Source organism: Nyctereutes procyonoides, unplaced genomic scaffold (assembly GCF_905146905.1).
Source record: "Nyctereutes procyonoides isolate TBG_1078 unplaced genomic scaffold, NYPRO_anot_genome, whole genome shotgun sequence".
Lineage (NCBI taxonomy): Eukaryota > Metazoa > Chordata > Mammalia > Carnivora > Canidae > Nyctereutes > Nyctereutes procyonoides.
This window is the reverse complement of record NW_026575042.1, coordinates 26,022,317-26,042,464: the sequence shown is the minus strand read 5'-3', so window position 1 is coordinate 26,042,464 and position 20,148 is coordinate 26,022,317. Positions and strand designations below refer to the sequence as shown.

General features: G+C 37.0%; 1 protein-coding gene across 1 annotated transcript in view; it reads right to left on the bottom strand.

The window, feature by feature from the left end:
* TBC1D5 (TBC1 domain family member 5) overlaps positions 1-20,148 on the bottom strand; it is a 530,534-nt gene that overhangs the window by 96,795 nt on the left and 413,591 nt on the right. The window lies entirely within an intron of this gene.

Below are 20,148 nucleotides of genomic sequence, written 5' to 3'. Positions count from 1 at the left end.
GGCCATAGTGCTGCATGACCAGACCCTCTCTGTAGTTCAGACATGTCTAATTTTTGCCTTGACTATTCCAAGTCTCTAATCCTGTTATGTGATCCATACATACGATGTCACCAGAATCACCTTTCAAAAATATAGGCTTTTTTTTTTACTACCTTCCTCAGTTCAGAATCACGTCTCAAATGCAAATTGAATAAAATCCCAATTTCTTAGCATGACATGCAAGGACCTCCATGATCTGGGCCCTAAAGTACTTCTCATATTACCCCCTATATGCCCTACATTTCACTCACAACAAACTATAGACATTCCCCATATCTCCAGACTTCAGGTAAGCTGTCCCCCCAGGTTAGACCTATCTACTCACTATTCTCTTTTTGAAATTCTTTCTTTTTCTCAGTTCAAATAGTACCTCCTACATGAAGCCTTTTGTGAATTTCCATATTACTCCAGTAACTCCATTCTGACAGCATACTAATTTTAAGTTAATTCTGTATGTATTTCATCTTGTCTTGCATTATACACATCTGTTAGCTATATACATGTCTGCCTTCTGTGAAGACTGTAAGTTCATTGAGGGCTGAGCTCATGTCCAGATCACCAACATATAGTCAGTCTCTGCCTCCAGCAAAAGGTCTGGTACATGGTACGTGCTCAGTGGTGGTCTATGAACTAGATAAATCAAAGAGTTTGCCAGAGTCTGGCTTTTAAAGAAATAGCTGCAGAGGTGATATCATATCATATATAGACTCCATCAAAAACTACTAGAATAAATGAATTTAGTAAGGTCATCAGTAAGTACATTTATGTACACTAATAATAACTATCAAAATGCACTAATAATGAAGCATCAGAAAAAAAATTTAAGAAAACAATCCCATTTACAACTGCACAGAAATATTCAGCCAAGGAGATGAAAGACCTGTACTCTGAAAACTATAAAACACTGATGAAAGAAACTGAAGACACAAACAAATGGAAAGATATTCTATGCCCATGAATTGGGAGAACAAATGTTGTTAAAATATCCATACTGACCAAAGTAATCTACAGATTTAAGCAATACCTATCAAAATGCCAATAGCATTTTTCATAGAACTAGAAAAATAATCCTAAAATTTGTATGGAACCTCAACAGACCCTGAGTAGCCAAAGCAATCTTGAAAAAGAACAAAACAGGAGGTACTACAACCCTAGATTTCAAGATCTACTACAAAGCTATACTAATCAGAACAGTATGATATTGGCACAAAAATAAACACATATATCAGAACAGGACAGAGCCCAAAGTAAATACCCATGGTTATGGGGTCAATTATAATCTACAACAAAGGAGGCAAGAATATGCAATGGGAAAAAGATAGTCTCTTTAACAAATGGTGTTGGCAACACTGGACAGCGACATGCAGAAGAATGAAACTGGACCACTTTCTTATATCATACACAGAAATAAACTCAAAATGGACTAAGGACCTAAAATGAGACATGAAACTACAAAAATCCTAGAAGAGAGCACAAGCAGTAATTTCTCTGACACTGACCACAGCAACATTTTTCATATGTCTTCTAAGGCAAGAGAAATAAAAGCAAAAATAAATTATTAGGATTAAATAAAAAATTTTAAAAAACTGCACAGCAAAGGAAACAATCAATAAAACAAAAAGACAACCTATTAGATAGAAGAAGATATTTGCAAATGATATATCTGATAAGGGGTTAGTATCCAAAATATACAAAAGAACTTACACAACTCAACACCAAGAACCCCATAAATAATCCAAATAAAAAATGGGCAGAAGACATGAACTGACATTTCTCCAACGAAGATATACAGATGGCCAACAAACACATGAAATGATGCTCAATATCACTCATCCTGAGGGAAATGTGAATCAAAACAATGATGAGATATCACCTCACACCTGTCAGAATGACTAAAATCAACAATACAAGAAACAGCAAATGTTGGTGAGTACATGGAGTAAAGGAAAACCTCAAGCATTGTTTGTGGGAATGCAAGATAGTGCAGCTTGTGGAAAACAGTATGGAGGTTCCTGAAAAACTTAAAGCAAATTACCATATGATTCAGTAATTCCACTCCTGGGTATTTACCCAAGGAATAAGAAGACAATAATTCAAAATGATATATGCACCCCTAATTTTACTATAGCATTATTTACAATAGCCAAATTATGGAGGCAGCCCAAGTGTTCATTGATAGAGGAGTGGATAAAGAAGATGTGGCATGTACACACAACGGAATACTACTCAGCTATAAAAAAAGAATGAAATCTTGCCATTTGCAAAACATGAATATATCTAGAGAGTATAATGTTAAGTGAAATAAGTCAGTCAGAGGAAGACAAATACCATATGATTTCACTTATGTGGAATTTAAGAAACAAAACAAAAAAGAGACCAAACAGGATGCCTGGGTGGCTCAGCAGTTGAGTGTCTGTCTGCCTTTGGCTCAGGGCGTGATCCCAGAACCAGAATCGAGTCCCACATGGGGCTCCCTGCATGGAGCCTGCTTCTCCCTCTGCCTATGTCCCTGTCTCTCTCTCTCTCTCATGAATAAATAAATAAAATCTAAAACAAACAAACAAACAAACAGACTCTTAACTAGAGAAAATAAATTGGTGGTTACCAGAGGGGAGGTGGGTGGGGTATAGGTGAAACAGGTAAAGGGGATAAAGTGTACACTTATCCTGATGAGCACTGAGTAATGGGTAGAATCCTCAAATCACTATATTAATTATACTGACATTAGAAAAAAAAAGTTGCAGCAAAGTACAGTGAAATATCTTGACTTGCAGGTATGCATAAACAATGAAAGGCTCAGAAAGGAGGCATTTCTTAAATGCCCACACAAGTACTTTCCTTTTTTTTTTTTTAAAGATTTTATTTATTCATGAGAAACACAGAGAAAGAGGCAGAAACACGGGCAGAGGGAGAAGCAGGCTCCATGCAGGGAGCCCGATGTGGGACTCCATCCCAGGTCTCCAGGATCACACCCCAGGCTGCAGGCGGCGCTAAACCGCTGAGCCACCAGGGCTGCCCACACAAGTACTTTCCTTGTATGAGACCTGAGGCTGAAGATGCTACTATTATGCCGATTTTGGAAAGAAACTCCAAAAGGCTAATTGGAAATGATGTGATCGCATACTGCTCTCAGTCTATCCAGATGAACAGAATCCTAATCATATCCAATTATGCAGTACTATCATGTTCATAATTCAGGTAACAGAAATGAAAAGCAGTCCAGTGAGTAGTCACAGAAGCAGCTTGTTCTAACAGAAAAAATCAGGAAGCAAGCATACATATGGGTTGGCCATGACTATCTGACCACCCGTTTGATGGGTTATCTCTCAGGGGCACAGCTGGTTGAGTACATGTGGATGATATTCTATAGGGTGAAATACAAGCAATTTAATTAACTTTTCTTAATTGAGTTGAACTTTTTACAGGCAATAGGTTGCTTGACTTTTGTTTTTGTGTTGTGATACTGTTTTTGTTTGGGTCTTCATATGAATTTTACTAGGAAATAGTGGGAAGCTGATGTCATTTTAAAACCAAAAAGTGCCATTGAAGCTGGATAGAAAGGAAGGTTGTGAAGTTGTTGGTAGGAGAGAGCCAGAGAGAGCAATCCAAGCAGAAGGAAGAGAACACAGAGCTGGCATAAAGATAATATGGAAAGAAACATCCTTTTGTCTCCAACCATCTATAAATCCTTCCATCCGAATATGTCCTATGTGTTAGGCACTTTTTAGGTAACAGGGTGTATAGTGGTGACACCTCAGTCATGACTCTGCCCTGAAGGAGCTTCTATTAGAGGATGAGACAATCAAATAAGTACATATATGAGTGTAGGACTGTATCTGTGTTGAATGTTTAGAAAAGGAGGCATATGGTGCTATGAAAGTGTACAACAGGAGAATTTTATTTCATCAGGGATATCAGGGAGAACTTCCCAGAGGAAGTGACAATGGAAAGGCAATCTGAAGAAAAAGTAATTAAACTATGTTTGTGTGGTGAGGGGACAATTATGGGGAGAAGCAGTGATGAAAGGATACTTTTATTTCCCCTTCAATGTATATCCTAAATTCATCAGCAATTTTCAACAGCATTATTTGTTTTTTTTTATTTTTAAAGATTTTTAAATTTATTTATTCATAGAGACAGAGAGAGAGAGGCAGAGACACAAGCAGGCATCATGCAGGGAGCCTGACGTGGGACTTGATCCAGGGTCTCCAGGATCACGCCCTGGGCTGCAGGCGGTGCTAAACCGCTGCGCCACTGGGGTTGCCCGCATTATTTGTTTTTAATTTTAGTTGTTCTCTTTATAACATTTTCATTAACCATTTCCATGTTCTTGGTATTATCTATTCTTAGGCCTTTGTAATTCTGTCTTCTCATGGTTTTCCCACATTCTGACTCTTCTCCATATGCTCCTTCCTTTTGCCCCTATTGTTATGTCCCAATTCCCTTCCCAGCCCTCTTCTCATCTCCCTAACATATCATTCCTTGAGACTATCTACAATACCTCAACTACAACTAATGTCCATACTCTACACTTTCTAAATCTCTCTCTCTCTGCTTCAAAGCTCTCCTTTCGAGCATGAGACACACATTCTCAGTTGCCTTCTGGATATTTCTACCTGTAAATCCCACAGCCTACTCAAAATCAACTCATTATCCAACCTTCTTATATTTGCAAACTTGTTCATCCATACATTTTCCCACTCAATCAATAGATGTATACCGGGAAATACAATGAATTGCTCACCACACATAGTTAACTATTGACTAAGCCTTGTTGACACTCTCTTAAATGTTCTTTCAAGTAACTCTTTACATTTTCTGTTTTCAAGAAGCTCATAATTAAGTCTTATTTAAAAAAGAGAAAGGAGGGGCAACCCGGATGGCTCAGTGGTTTAGCGCTGCCTTCAGCCCAGGGCCTGATCCTGGAGACCCCGGGGATCTAGTCTCACATCAGGCTCCCTGCATGGAGCCTGCTTCTCCCTCTGCCTGTGTCTCTGCCTGTCTTTCTCTCTGTGTGTCTCATGAATAAATAAATAAAAAAATAAATCTTTAAAAATAAAATAAAAAAGAAAAAAGAAAGAAGGAATGAGAGAAAACAGGAGAAGGAAACAATGCTCATACTGTCTATATTACATTGCTTGCTTCCTTACACCAAAAGGAATGCTAGTAGAAAATGACATCACTTTAATAAAAAATATTCAAACACACTTTAAATCCTCGAATGCAATCCTTTAGGACACCAAGCTGTATTATCTCTGTGGTAATGAAATCTTCTCTCTTGTTTAATCAGAGGTCAGTTTTTTTCTGATTAAGTCCTAAATATATTCTGAAATTTCATTTTTGTTCAGTGCTGCTTCCTATGTAGTTGGTTAGTCTCTAGAACTCAAATGAAAGAAAGTTCAAATAAGAGAGTTTAAATAAGATGTTATCAATTAAGTAAATTAAGTAGTTGATCTCAAATTAATAGCTGACATTCTCGTCAGCGGGTCCTCTTGTAAGTGGAATATATAATAGATACATTCAATTACAACCTTTATGAGAAAATCTGGTGGGATTTCTTTAGATACGAGCTGGAAAGATTAGGCTGAAGGGTTTATCTCTTTCCTGGGTTTATGAACACAACTCCAAGCATTCCTGTCATTTTTCTGCCTTCTTCAAATTTTCCTGTTTGGCGCTATTTCCCAATGACAGCTCAAGTCATGTAAGCACCATATAACATTTACTTTAAGTGAAATAATTTGAAATAATCTCTATTTTTATTACTGTTGTTATAGAAAGAAAGAGAAATGATGGATAAGGCACTTGCACTGCAATAGGAACTATAAGGTCAGAAAGAATCAAGTCACTAACAACCCCAACTTATAATGTAATGATGGTCAGACCTACAACTGACAATTTTATGACACATCTATAGCTCTCATCAATTCATATTTCTTCAACACATTTTCCATAAACACTATAGAGGATAAACTTGAAGGGGTTGTCAAAGAGCTAAGAATGACAGTGTGTAGAGAAAAACCTGAAGCCTAACTCTTGATTTACTGAAGCAACCATGCCGTAAAAAGATGTTACTGACAGTATCCCTAAAATGGTGGGTAAGGAGACAATTACTTCCAATTTTCCTTTTCAGAAATCAAGTTTATTAATGATTAGGAGTAATTCTGAGGTGTACCCAACGACTATGGGAAAGTTGAACAGTAAAATTAACACAAAGTATCGCTGAACTGAGGTATGCAGCCTTCCTCAAGACACCAAGTGGTTTTCAGGTTAAGAAGGTCTGACTATATTCCTTAATGTTTAATATATATATATCAAAAGCAAAAAGATGTCAGTCAAAAAGGGACTGCCAAGGAAGCAGAGAAAAGTAGTTAAAGAGGCACATATGGGCAGAGTCAGTGGGAGAGAGAGCCTGAGTTAGTGGTTAATGGGCCATGCGCTTTCTAGGACCACAGGAAGACTATCCTTACTGTGGAGTAGGTATGCTAGCTCTCTTAGCCTGGTTTCATTAAATATGCCTTCCCATCTGCATCCATCTGACACCAGGCCCTCCAAGGAGCTCTGTGATTCTGATTACATTTTCCATGTAGGTCTACAGTATGCTGGTCATATATATAGTTCAATAACTTGTTTTTTTCCCCCCTCACTGTAAGTGATCTGATAATAACGTGGTGTCCCTGTGTCTGCCACCAGGGGCATGAAGATATCAGTCTTACAGATGTTCCATTACTGTAGATAGAGAAAGGGACATACTGGCTTCACACAGCAGCCTTTTGAGCTCAGTTCTGGGAATCTGTCTCTGAGAGATGGCCTGGTTTTTCTGACAACAAAATCAGATTTCTCAGATTGTGAGATTTAACATCACAACCATCACACTGTGATTTTAGCTTTTTCCTTAAAGAAGGTCCTTTCAAACAGCAGAAGAGGTAAAGCAACCAAAGGCATTTCCATTTTAAAGAGAGCCACTGGCAGCTCACCTGCTTCCTCCTCTTCTTGGGCACATGGCTCAATTACATTTTCCAAAGTCATATGTGGTTAGAGATAGCCAAAGGACTGAATTCCAGCCAGCAGAATGTGAGTGAAAGTCATGCATGCCACCTGCAGGCCTTGCTGTAAAAACTCCCAAGGACCATCCTCCTTGCTATTTTTCTCATCCTGATGGGGATGTCAATGTACTGGGTGACCCTGGGAGGTTGAAGTTGAAAACAGCAGGGCTAGCAAAAGCCCAAAGAATTGTGTGACTATGAGATACTCCCATCCCTGCCTTATAATGGATTGTCACTTGGGTGAAACTTAAACATCTGCTGTGAGATGCTAAAGAAACATAAGGGTTTATTTGTTACAGCAGCTGGTCAACCTTAATACACTATAACAATGAAACTGAATAATCATTGTAGTATGTACACATATTATTCTCAAGTAGAAAAGCTGTCCAAGGGATCCCTGGGTGGCGCAGCGGTTTGGCGCCTGCATCTGGCCCAGGGCGCGATCCTGGAGAACAGGATCGAATCCCACGTCGGGCTCCCAGTGCATGGAGCCTGCTTCTCCCTCTGCCTATGTCTCTGCCTCTCTCTCTCTCTCTCTCTCTCTCTCACAAATAAAAAAAATCACTTAAAAAAAAAAAAAGAAAAAGCTGTCCAAGGTGATTTTTTTCCAGTTACTTAACTTCCTATTTATCCATATTCTTATATATTTACTTTCTCTCTCTCTCCCTTCTGCATTTCACACTGTCACTCTTAAGCCTTTGAACTGGCTCTCTTGACTGGTTTACTTTAATTTTTAATTTTTAAAATTTTTTTGTCTTATTGTCTTCCACTTAAGCCATTATAGTCTCATGGTTAAGGAAATCACTCAAAGATCAGTTTTATTATAGAAAAGCAATTTATATTATTTTTATACTTTTCCCCTATCGCTTTCACTGGGTACTTTACTTCAGGAACCTGGAGACTAGACCTGGCAAACTAATAGACCAATTTTCAAATTCAGTATTCAGACCATGAATAAATGTGAAATCAGAAGTAAACAACTGTCCTTGGAAGGATAATCAAGTTGAAATGCACAGTTTTGTATTTACAAGATCAAACAACTCATCTTAATTTTCCTTGTGGTCACAGAGGAAGTGGAGGGAAATGGTGAGTGTGGAAGTACTGAGATACTTCTGTCCCAGGAGTCTTCAGGGAGAGCAAGGTCAAGGAAGAGCATGTCAGATGGCTCCAGTTTGGAAATGGGAGCCTGGGGACTGGTCTTGGCTATGCCATTGAATTCTGGATACTTTGGGTATGTTGCCTCACATCCTTATCAAGCCCTCAGGAGGAAATGAAGGTATAGTTATATCATCTCTAGAGTCTTAACTACCTCTAAAGAATTTGCAAAATGTATCATGCCCCATAACTGAATGTTTTAAAGGCCTTACTTTGTAATTATCAATACCATCTCTAAAATTGCATAATGAGCCAAATGATAAGAACACGGTAAGAGGACTGGGATGGAACAGGTATACTTCTCAGTGAAAGCCAATGTTCTAGAAGGTATTACATTATCAGTTTAATTAGAGAAGTTCAGGAGAACTCTCCTATTCATATGGGTAAGAGTAAGGCCTGTGTCTTTCCAAGCTGTGCCTGCTAATGGGTATGTCTACGGGGACTCTAGAACTGTATATGCTCTAGGAGGCAGCCTTAAGACTCTCATCCTGGTTAAGCATTAGAATCAACTAGATCAGTTTTCAGGAACTACTAGTCTAGAGCAGGGATCAACTTCAACTTTCATTATTCCTTTACTAGTTAAAAATGGGAGGGGGTTGCTTATACCCTCAATATGTGTGTATTTATTTATTTATTTACAAGTCATATGCATGTACCACTTGTACTAATTATGCACATGAGAAAATATATGTATGCATAACAGAATTTTTAAATGAGATAGAGATGAAATAAATTATATTTAAATTCATTTTCATAATAGTTTACTTACAATGGTAATTTTTGCTCTTCTGAAAAATATATGTTTAGCATACATTGGTATGATTCAACATGCTTCTTTACTTTTTAAAAATCTTGGTTAAGTGCTTTGTGATAGTCAGTTTTTGTCAATAACATTTCAGAAAATGCTAACCTACAAAGAGACATAGGTCTGCATGGAGGAAGGACATTATTGGCTTCTCTTGCTAAAGTATAGCATTCATAGTGCAATCCACCAATTATGCCAAAATTCTTGTTAAACTGACATAATTTCTACTTCTTTGATATTAATCAGCTTGCATTAGGGATCTTCAGAGAAACAGAACCAATAAGATATATACGGATATATAAGAAAAGATTTATTATGGGAAGTGGTCTATGTGATTACTGAGGCTGAGGTGTGCTAAAATCTGCCAACTGCAAGCTGGAGAACCAAGGAAGCCAGTCCAAGTTCCAAGGTCTGAGAACTGGGGTGGTGGGTAGGGGTGGAAAGAGGGAAGTGTGGGTATAATTCAGTCCAAGTTCCAAGGTCTGAGAACTGGGGTGGTGGGTAGGGGTGGAAAGAGGGAAGTGTGGGTGGACGAGTTGGGGGGAGGTCAGGGAAAGACTGGGGTGACTATGCTGGGAAGTCCTGGAATCTCAAGGTCCAAGAACCAGGAATTCAGATGTCTTAGGGCAAGAGAAGATGGAAGTCCTAATTCCAAAGTTTGCTCTTCTTCCACCCTTTAGTTCTATTTGGGCTCTCAAGAGATTGGATGATGCCTGTCTACACTGGTGAGGGAAAATCTTTACTTAGTCTACTGATTCAATGCTAACCTGTTCTGGAAATAGCATCTGGGTTTCCTTAGCCCAGTCAAGATGACATAAAATTAACCATCATCCAGCTCTTAAAATAATTTAATTGGAGGATGTTACTTTTCTGGATTTTAAAAAACAGATTCAAACCTGACTTCATCTCTTCATTTGGGATATTAGTAACCAAGTTAGAATTTCTGTTCCCACAACTTTTTAGTGTACCTAGAAAGTTTTAAATGATACACTTAAATTGTTTTTGGCAAGAACACTGCAAATGGATGAGAAGTTTCCAAATATTCAAATTTAAAATGTTCTTTCCATAGCATGAATTTGAGAAAGCTCCTATTTTTTCTCATTATTAAAATGAGAATCTTAATTTGAATCTTAATTTGAAGAGACAAATTGTTTATTTAAAAAATATTTGCATAGTAACATATTATTAATAGCTACTCAACACAACAGAGGTAAGCAAATCCGAAGTATATATTTTTTTTCAAAAAGAAATTATATTTGGCGACTCTTTTAAGTACACTAGAAGATATCTAGTGAACTCACAATAGATGTCCATGGTCCCTGACATCTCTTTGTTATTATAAATATGCCATAATTTAAGATAACACAGCCCATAAATCCACTTAACTGGGCAAATGGAAATGGCAATAAGACACAAGGTGGTGAAAGCAGAAAGAAGAGAGGAGGCCACTGTCAACACCTTTGCGTGGAAAAGTCCCCTCTTCCCTTGGTAGACTTCACAGGTGATATATGACTGGCTGACATATGGGCCTAGTGAAGATACCAGTATTAATTTGTCATTAAAAAGTAAAGTTCAGGGCAGCCCGGTGGCTTAGCGGTTTAGTGCCGCCTTCCGCCCAGGGCCTGATCTTGGAGACTCGGGATTGAGTCCCACATCAGGCTCCCTGAATGGAGCCTGCTTCTCGCTCTGTGTCTCTGCCCCCCACCCCCCCTCAGTTTTTTTTTTTCTTTTAGAAAAGTGACTATAGATAGAAGTTCCATTAGTTTCTCCCTATATTCTACTGGATTATCTCTGTGTAGTCACTGTGTATGCCATTCTTTTGTTTTTAGATATTTGGGTTTCGATTTGTATAACTTTTTTTCTGAAACTAGTGTCTGTTTCTTAAAGTGTTGTCCATGGCTGGCCAGTTTCAGAACAGTTACAAATGCAGATTTCTGGATTTACACTAGAATGGTCTAGGAGTCTGTATTTATAACAAGATCCCACAGGTGCTTCTCTGGCACACCATAGTTCAAGATCCACTGCATTAGATGGTAAACTTTGTGTTGAGAGGACTGTGTCCCCCTAATTCATTATATTCCCAGAACCCAGCACAGGTAGCAATAAACACTTGCTGAACTGCATTGCAATGAACAGCGTAATTTCCCTTGTGGCAGAGAGCGTGGGGGTTTCTTTGGTCGGGGGTTAATAGTCACCATACATTTATTTACTCATTCATCCACCCACTATTGTAGGTACTTGGGTAACAGAATATAAAACAGACTAAACACATTTCTGTCATGATGTTGGTATATTAGTAGGGGAAGACAGAAAATAAAAAAAAATAATTTACAACTTATCTACTATGATAGAAGGTGATAATTGGCCATGGAAAGGAAAGTAGGGCAGGCTAAGGGGATCAGGAGGGCTGGTGCAATGGGCTCGTGGAGACAGGGCAACTGCAGGGTGATTAGGGCAGGTCCCACTGAGAAGACCAGACCTTAGCAAAGACTTAAAGGAGGTCACAGAGAATCAACCAAGTGATTATTCCTTTCATTTGCCACAAATCCTGTTCATCCTTCTTTGTATTCAATCAAGACTTCTGAGACATTTTAGATGCTACTGCTACACAGCAAAAGGTCAGTAAATTTTGGCTAAATGAATAAAAATACATTTTGGAGAAAGAAACAATGTGGAGAAATAAAACTAAAAAGTTCCTCTTTGAAACCAGGAAAAACAACCAAAGTAAAATAGAGAGCTATTCCAAACCATATGAAGATACTTGGAAAATGTCATTAACAGCATCTGAGGACCTTACACATCAAATACTTGAGTGAAACCCCCTAGGCAGAGCTGAATGGAGGAGCTGGGGGCCAACTCTGCATAGGTGGTGGCAGCTCTAGGCTCATCTGAGTGGAACTGACACTTACATATATACGCAAACCTCCCTGACATATCCCAATATGGTAATCATACAAATGATGAAATATACTTAAAAATCCTCCATGATAAAATCTTTTGTGATTTTGTTTTGTTTTTTGGAACAGATATAACTTCTTGCCTAAAGTATTTACATATAATAAAGTTAATTGATTATTGTTTTGCAGTTAACTACTTGAATGTATTGATTTTTATTCCTATAAAATCAGTATACTTAATATTTTAAATCAGCAATACAATATTTACTAATATTTACTAAGCTAATATAATCAAGAGATAAATAAATACTTGTTTTGGCCACAACTACTTATATATTAAAAAGAACTATTGTTTTTTTTCCTATTTTGTCAGTTTTAAGTTTATAATCTGTCATACTCTGTGATAAAACTTTCAGTTTCTTGACATTGTAACAGTAAGACCATGTAGAAACAACTCCATGTAGTGCCTTTTCTTTGTAAATAAGCTACTTCATATACAATAAGGAAAATAAGTGATTAGCTAGATTCTCAAAGCACTTAGAGCTGCAAATGACTTTTAGAGATTATAGGCTAATTAAAGCCTCACCAGTCACCTATCCCTTTTTAAAAAACAATTAATGAACCTGAATCTAAGGAAGCAAAAGGTTAAATGATTTCTCTGGGGGTAAAATGGCAAGTCAGCAGTGAAGCAGGGCAGATACTTCATTCTCTGACCTCAGGGACATATCACAAACATATCACTATAACGTATTGTGATTCTTTAATGCTTTTACATTTGGGGCCTCCTAGTGCCTTTCTAAACACACATGCATTGGATTAATAGCTTTAAAAGCTTAAGTAATCTATTTAAAATAAGTATTTCCCCTTAAAAACCTAGATTTCCCTTACTTATAAGTTATCAAATAAAAGGGGAATGGTTTGTAGATTTTGTTTTCAGAACAGAATTAACCATGCAATCTAGTCTCTTCTTTAGCTATTTGAGGAAAAATAAATCACCACTGCAATGGGTTGAGAGAAGAAACCCTTTCATTTAAAACATGCAGAAGAATCTGCCACAAAGTTTCACAGCTCTCTTCAGCCACCCAAAATAAAAATTGCTAAGCTTCCCGAGAGTGACCAGGGGTGCCTAGGTGGCTCAGTTTGTTAAGCCTCTGCCTTTGGCTCAGGTCATGATCTCAGGATCCTGGGATCAAGCTCTGTATCAGGCTCTCTACTTAGCAGGGAGTGGTCTTCTCCCTCTCACTCTTATAACATTTATTTATGCTGAATAATAACCTACAAATTGGAATACCATATAAATTAATGCCAAATAAAATACTATGTACTAAGTATGTACTATGTATGTACTATGTATGTACTAAGATACATTTGATAGACTTAAAAAATGAGTGCCTATTTGCACATGAGGTATTGAGAGGGGACAATGCTGTTTTTTAGGTCCCTGAGGGGCTCACTGAGTTAGTGTGGAGGGAGTACTGCAAGGCTCAGTTTGGCCACTTGCTTCGGCAATTCTCAGGAGCTTTGCTTATGGAGTTTTCTTAAGACAGAGTGACATCTCCCAAGGAAATTGTTAAAAACCCAGTCAGAATGCCTCTTCCACGTCTTTCTGACTCTCCAAGTCCGAATTACCTATTCTTCCTGCAGTACTCTCTCACTCATGTTACTTTCCATAAGAATTAGTTATTTACATCTATAAATGGACTATATAAATGGACTACTATATATATGGACTATATCCTAGTCCCATAGATCAGTTCTCATGGTCTGCCCACAGTAAGTAACTATAAAGTGTATCTGTTGAATTGTATCTTGCTAAAATAAGTCCAGAAGGGTCTACTGAGATACAGGCCTAGCTGCTTCATTGTACAGTTCAAGAAAAGGAGTGAGTCGTCCAATAAATACAGCAGGTTGTGATGTCAATGGAACCTGATTCTGTGTTTCCCTCATGTGGCTGCCATTGGATTAGTGCTGTTGGAGATCTAATCCCTGACCTAGGAGAGCTCCCATTTTGGTAGGTGAGAAAGACTGGTTTAGTTCCCTCGTCACTACATAGTAGAGCATACTACTGATCTAATGAAAGCAAAACTGAGACTGGTAGTGTAGGGAAGGAAGCCAAGACAGTGTTTTAAAAGATAAATATAATATATATTCAGGGTCCTGGCCAGTCTTTCTAACTTATGCAATGACCTACTGGTCAGATCCATGTTACAGCCCAGAGGTCTGAATAAGTGAGTGTGCTCTCCCAAGCGAGGAACTCATTTAAGACGAGTTCTTAGAACTTCCAGCTGAGAGTTAAGAATAGTTTGTAATGACAGTGTGTCTCAGTCATCAGAGGAATCACCATAAACCCAGCAATCTTTTTAGAATTTCAAAGTGGGACCTTAGAAGTAATTTTACCATATATCAACATGTAAGATTGCCGGGGAAGAACAAAGTAATAACAAGCCTTCCCTGGCCTTTCCGCTATCTCAGGCAGCTTCCCCTAAGTTCCTGGCTCTAGTCACACTGGTCTTCTTTAGTTCATAAACAGGCTTGGCTCTTTTTTACTTTGGAGTGTTTGCTGTTCCCCTGTCTAGAGGTTCCTCTCCCTATTCTATGTCTGGCTGATATCTTCTCCTTCATTAGTTCTCAGCTAAAGTGGTATCTCATCAAAGAGAGGGCCTTTTGACTAACTTACATAAATTAGGTCTTCACCAAGCTCAGGTTCTTTTCCTCCTCTTGTTACTTTAATGCTACCCTATTTGTATCCTTTACAGCACGTGATAAATTGAGTAATTTCTTGTTTACTTGTGTATTATGATAAAGCCACATCATACATACATATATCTCACCAGGATCTAAACAAGGTCTGTTGAATTCTAGATAGTATACAAGAAAGACTGGTTTGTTGAATAAATTAATAAATTCCAAACACTTTTATAAAATAAGTTCAAAATTATTTGAGGCACTAGGAAACCCTTAACAAGCTTTGAGAAACATAATCTGACTTTATAAAATGTCTACAATAAAAACAAATTTCAAGTATTGGTTTAGTCAAGATTTTCAAGTTATTTCTTTACAGATTTTTGATAGCCACCATTACTTCAGAAGTAGAACTTAGTATTTTTTAATGCTGTCCTATGTCAAAAAAGTCTATACCTGATTAATCACTAATACCTAAATATTAATGATAATAAATGTCCAATTGGCTGTAATCTAATGATAATAAAAGAATGACATGTAGTTACCTAGCTCATATACAAAGAAAAAGAAACATTTTGAGGAGTCATTAATAGAAAAAAACAAAAACAAATGATTCTCAAAGAATGGCAGTTTTCAGAGAAATGCTCCTGTTTTTCAGGGACTAAAAAAAGGATGAAGAAAAGCGAAGTAGCATTCTTTCTACAAGAGAAAATCATATTAAAAACTAATATTGGAAAATCTGAACAGAACCTCCTATGGGAACATCATGAAAAGTAAAAAAAATGGGTACTGCATCCTCCTTAAAGAGTTAGTATATGTGGTTTTCAGGTTATTTACTACTCAGGGGAAAATGAATACAACTACTGTAATGCACATTTTGCAACACTGTCACTTGATTGGTAGCAGGCTTGGATTCATTCACCTTTTTTCAATTCTGATAGATGACATTTTACCAAAGTCATTTATTTTTAAAAAGTAACACCTACAATGGAGTTTTTTGGAATTAAAAGAGTAAAAAAATCTATTACCTGCATAAAATCTGAAATCTGAATATTTAGACCTTTTATAATTTAAAAAGGCAAACTTTAACATAACTCCAAATAAAAGCCAAAACAGAATTGGCCAAGCATAAGAACACTGTACACTATATTTTTATAGCGTGTTTCTGTGTACAAGAAGGACTATGAAATTAAATTGTCTTATTTCTAGCAATTTTCTTCCAAAAACAATAGCAGTCACTGCTAAAAGGGTTGCTTGCAAACTTACCAGAAATATTTTTTGGAGAATATTCTTGTCTTCAAAACAAACAGTAGCTGTCAAATTCTTACTGCATAATCTAAAATGTTAATCTATGTACTGTATTTCATTTGTAATAAGTCTTTGTGATAAGGTTAACACTTCAACACACAACACAAATAAGAGAGCACCAAAAAATGAAAATTACTTTGCTTATGTTTCCGTATTAGAATTTTATTTGCTAAAGGGTAAAAACAGATTTGCAAAATTCACAGTTAACTTAAAACAATAGTTTTAAACCTTTTATTCCTAGCCCTTACTGCCTTCAGGAAGGAGAGAACATCTGGTTATTTAAGGAACACAATATGTTCACATTTTCTATGACTTTTGTTTCTAATTGGGTTTTTAAATTTTTTTTTAAAATTTGAACAACTAGTTAGAACAATGTTTTTTAATCACTTCATATTTTTCAGACTGTCCTCCTTCTATCCCTCTACTTCATTTAGTGGATTGTTTTTGGAAATCTGCTCAGTGGTTCTAATATCATAAAGACAAGAAAATGAGAATTAGGATCATGGTCTGAAGAACTAAGTATAGAAATCATATTTATGGTGAACAGAGAACATGATGCTACAAACAGATACTTGACATTTAGTCTCTTTACACAGCATACCTTTAAGAAAATTTCAAATAGTTCTAGGTCCACTTATTAATGTGGCAGTTATATTTATTACAGATGCAAATTAAATGTCTGTTACAAATTGAATAATTTTTATGACAAATAGTAGTAAATAGGATTCTACTATTCTTAAAAATATAGTTCTGGTGTGGAAAGGTGGTTGGAAGACCTGGGATCAACCAGTGCCGGCTCTGCAACCGACAAGCTGTATTAAATGAGTCTCGGATTTCACCTTGATCCTTTGTTTGTCTACAGAAGCAGAAGCTGGATTAGATCTCTAGGTTCCTTGCAGTTCTGAAATTCTGACGGTCACAGTGAGGTATATTAATTAGATTCTTTGTTATGTCTCTTTCGTTCCATAATATTTGAAGGTGTTAACAGTTTTTCAAACAATTCTGACACACAGCAAATGAAGGAACTAGATACTCTATAAGTTTAAGATGCAGGGTCATTCACCATCTTGATAAAAATGGCAACTGACAAATATATAGTTGGTAAAGGCCTCCATGGGATGTGGGTATGGGTTTCAGATATACACTAGGTGAATGAGATCCACCCAGATTAGAGTCAGTATGGTGTACTGGAAGAGGCTTAGCAACCACATCCAAATTCAATTTATTTTCTTAATATCAACTCCTGTAGAACACAAAGTTAAATGCTAAAAAATGAGTAGGATCATATGGAATAATGGATGCAATAATAAGCAAATAACTAAAATATAAGATCCTTATGAGGACTCAAAGTTGAAAACATGTCCTGTCTGAGCCTACGAATGGCTTCCTGAAAGAGGTAGAACGTAGGCTGGGAATCTCAGGAGGGGATGGATACATACAAGGGTTATGGGGTCTTTCTTGCTAGCTTGGAATCTTAACAAGTCTTCGGCCTCAGGAAAGCCACATAACCTTAACCTGCCTGCACTGAAAAAGAATGAAGAAAGATAACCTGGTTTTGTCTACCTCATAGCTTGTTGTAAGGACATCAAAGTGCTTAGAAACTATGAAGGACAATGATTCTGTTATTACAGTGTACAGCCCCATTATTTCAGTCTGTTCAAATGAGAAACCTTTTCACAGTAAAGCCTACATCTGATATAGAACAATTAAAGCTCAGTGTCGCATGCTCTAGTTGCAGAGTCTATTCTCTTTTTTCTTTTTTTTTTTAATTTATGATAGTCACACACACACACACACAGAGAGAGAGGCAGAGACATAGGCAGAGGGAGAAGCAGGCTCCATGCACCGGCAGCCCGACATGGGATTCGATCCCGGGTCTCCAGGATCGCGCCCTGAGCCAAAGGCAGGCGCTAAACTGCTGCGCCACCCAGGGATCCCACAGAGTCTATTCTCAACTGAGCAATCGCCACTGGGATTTACGGAAAGTGGTAGGACAAAGTGCTTTTCTGAAGTTGGCAATGAACTCAGAGGGCTCAGAGTTCCTTGTTTATTTTTATTTTATTAATAAAATGGGTCTGCCAGCAACCACAAACACTACTGTCACAAATAACTGGACTATGAGAATGTACTTTCATGCCTCAAATCTCATCCTTCTACTAGTTCACTTCACAGAGACTGTGTGTTTATATACTTACTCTGATCTACTTGAATTGGGAATGATTTAAGTATTTTAAGTGTTTCATTGTTACTAATAGAAATTAAGCACACTGATGTTTGGATTTTTAGAGGATATGGGTGGGGTACTAACATCATCCTTCCCTCTTTTTCTTCCTCTTCTGTGTAAATGGCCTCCTATATGAATTATAATGACATTACTACATTGAAAATTCTGTCCACTTGTGGATTTCTATGCTATATATAAACTCGCTGTGTGTGTGTGTGTGTGTGTGTGTGTGTGTGTTTGTGTTTCTTCCCCATTTGTACCTCTGTAGCACTGGACTGGATTTTACTAGATCACTGTAATTATATCAGTTTTTTGTGGACAAAGGAGCTATGGTTGGGCAGGTCGTTAGAGAAAATTTAATTCAACCCCAAAAGAGAAGACCATGATTTAGCAAGCATGAGTTTCCCCAAATCACAAGGATAGTTGTTAGTAGAGTCAAGATCTGACCCAGTGTCCTGATCCCTAATTCAGTCTCCTTGCTCCTTAACTAACACTATCACCTTGCTGGGATAGTCATGTGAAAGCTCCTTAACACTACAACTTTCTTTATATTTCTATAGATATCATCATTCTATAAACTTGTTCTCAACAGCCTTTTAAACATGATTCCTTCCTCCTCCTGATCAATTTCTTCTGCCTCAGAAATATCAGTTTAAGGTCTTATATTTTGGGTCATTATCTTGATCATTTTTACTTAGTTAGACCCTAAATGTAAAAGTGGGGAATACTTTTCTTTAGATACTAATGCCAATATTTTTCTTCTCTTAATCCTTAGAGAATTTATTTTTTTAATGCTTACAGAATTGGCTTCATTATATTTATATTATGTACACTATCTTATTGAGATAAAAAGTACTCTATTAAAATCTCAGATTCCACTAATAACACTGACTGATTTATTATATAGAATGCTACATCTAGAAGAGTGGATGATTCATAGCAAGATTAACCATATTTAGCCAGGGAAAAATTACCAAGATCGATAGGTTTAGATATTATATTCAGTTCTCCCTTCAGTAAAACCAAAAATAAATCATGTAAGTAGAGAATTCAAATAGTTATTTTCACAGGTTTTTTACCCCACTCTGTATGATTCTAAGAATTCCTAATGCTGAGCTGATAGAGTTTACCTTAAGTTTACAGACCAAAACTCAAATACTTCAGTGACAAGCAACCTCATTCTTTATTCCTTTTGTAGATATTTCATAGTTGTGGTTATTTTTTATAAAAAATATATACATAAAATATGGGTTTTTGATTTTACAATCAGACTCCTAAGCCTTACCAGAAAAAAATATGCTACCTTAGATAACAGAGAAATGATGGATATTTGACACATAATGAAACACTGTAGAGCAGAAATGATATAAAATTGTGTATTTTTGTAGAAAATGGGTATAGGCACAAAGAAATCAAATCTTTTAAATCTATCAAAGAATAAATAGAGGTCATACTCAAATGTTGGAAGTCAACCGCAGAGGGAAAAGCAGAAATCCTTTAGAACTAAAATTTACGTTAAACTTGGAGGCCCAAGTGGCTCAGACAGAGCTTTGGCAACAGAGCCACAGACAGACGGACTCCAAGACAGTTCGACAACTGCCAACACGACTATTGGGAATTCTGCCAAAGAGCCAAAGGCTGGGATTACCACCGAATGCCTGGCATTCTCATACTCGTGTTTGAAGCTCTCTCTCTTATATTTCATCCAATATTTTTGTTTGGCTCAAAAGCATCAAGGATTCACAGATTTTTTTAGATCATTAAATGTTCTTATTTTCAAGAAATATAACATTAGTTGTAAAAGAGCACACTTTTTCTCTGAAGTGTAAAGAAAATTTTGGTGGCTTGCTTTAAGTTCAAATAGAGAAATCAGCATTAAAGTCGTTTGAATCTCTGTTTTATTAGGTTACTCTTCCACAAAATTAGAAAAATACATAATCCAAAAATAAAATGATTTAGTATTTCATTGTGTCATAAACTTTTCCAGAACCAGTG